Here is a 1,337-nt window from a genome sequence, read left to right as displayed (position 1 = left end):
TTTAAATGATAAGTGTAAAAAATGTATGAATAAATAAGTATTAAAAAGAATATAAATCAAAAATAATTAATAATAATACAACATTTATTATTTTTTTAATCTTGGTAAAAATCTTAAAAAATATCTATTATGATACAAAGGAAATATAAAATAGACAACAAAGAAAAATATAAATTTGGTTTTTATATTAAAATTTGCAAATATTCTCATTCTGCTTATAGAAAATCGTGTCTGCCTTTTTAATTTTTTTTTCATCTTTCTCTCTCACTTTGTTTGTTGTGATTACGAAAATAATAAACGAGTTTTCCACCGCAACCATCTGTCAGTTTCAACCGCCGGAGCCGCCGCAAGGAAGGCTCTTCATCCGCCGTGGCGTAAGGCTTTATTATTATTTCTTTCTCCTTTTCTACGATTTCTCGGTCGGTCTGCTTCCTCGTGATAAATCTCGTGTGTGTATTTTTCCGGGAAAATCGCGATTTGAAAATTTTAAAATTAAGAGATTGAGAAATGAAGCAAACTAATTAAATCAATTTCTCTGTGAATTCATCATCGGTAGCTGATAGATAGATCCATGAGCTGAATTCCCAACCTTATATAACGAGATGAACTCTTGAGTTTGTTGTTTGTTGTATCTGAATCCGAACGATTCGGAATCTGAAAACTCGCTGGATCGCGTTTAGTCTCTCATAAGCTAATCATTTGTGTGTTTTCATTTCGCGACTAGATTCAGGTTTCGATCCTCATGATTGTTTGTTTATCAATTATCATCATCTCATGGTTTTGGATTCGTTTCGATTGTTTTGTTTCTTCTTCATGACGTGAAATTTGTGATTCCTCAATTTATACTAGTTCTGTATTCTTTTTGGGTCTGTTTCTTAGATTTGGGGTTTTTGTGTTATTAGACTTTGTTTCATGACTATGAATATGATGGTTTAACAAGATAAGAAGAATACATTGGTTAATCTGGACTTTTAAGATTAATGCATAAAAGCTAAGATCATTTAGGACTGCTTCAGATCTGAAAATGATGAAACTTGTTTGCTCTTCTTCAAATCGTTTTGATGAGCTACATCTCATTTCCTTTCACATTGCAGGATTTTTTAAAAGTGTATAAAGCATTGCCTTTTTTTGACAAACCAGGAAATGGTTAAAAGGTACTTTATCTTTGTTCATAGGCATATATGTCTTTAGCTTCTTTCAGGTTGTTACTAAACTTCTTACATTTTTGTTTTGTTATTCAACAGACATGGGGAGTTTTGATTCACGAGAGGTATCATGTCGCAGTGCGTAGACGGTTTCAAGCATGTGTGCTCCTCTTTTTTCCGGTGTTTTGATAT

General features: G+C 32.2%; 1 long non-coding RNA gene across 1 annotated transcript; it reads left to right on the top strand.

The window, feature by feature from the left end:
- The first annotated feature begins 212 nt into the window (after positions 1-212).
- On the top strand, positions 213-1,337 carry LOC104774269. Its single transcript, XR_765290.2, has 3 exons — positions 213-374; positions 1,095-1,154; positions 1,245-1,337. It is a non-coding gene; the product is annotated as an uncharacterized LOC104774269 (long non-coding RNA).

The sequence above is a fragment of the Camelina sativa genome, unplaced genomic scaffold (assembly GCF_000633955.1).
Source record: "Camelina sativa cultivar DH55 unplaced genomic scaffold, Cs unpScaffold02227, whole genome shotgun sequence".
NCBI classification, from domain to species: Eukaryota; Viridiplantae; Streptophyta; class Magnoliopsida; order Brassicales; family Brassicaceae; genus Camelina; species Camelina sativa.
The sequence above is the reverse complement of the archived record's forward strand: the minus strand, read 5'-3'. Positions and strand labels throughout refer to the sequence as shown.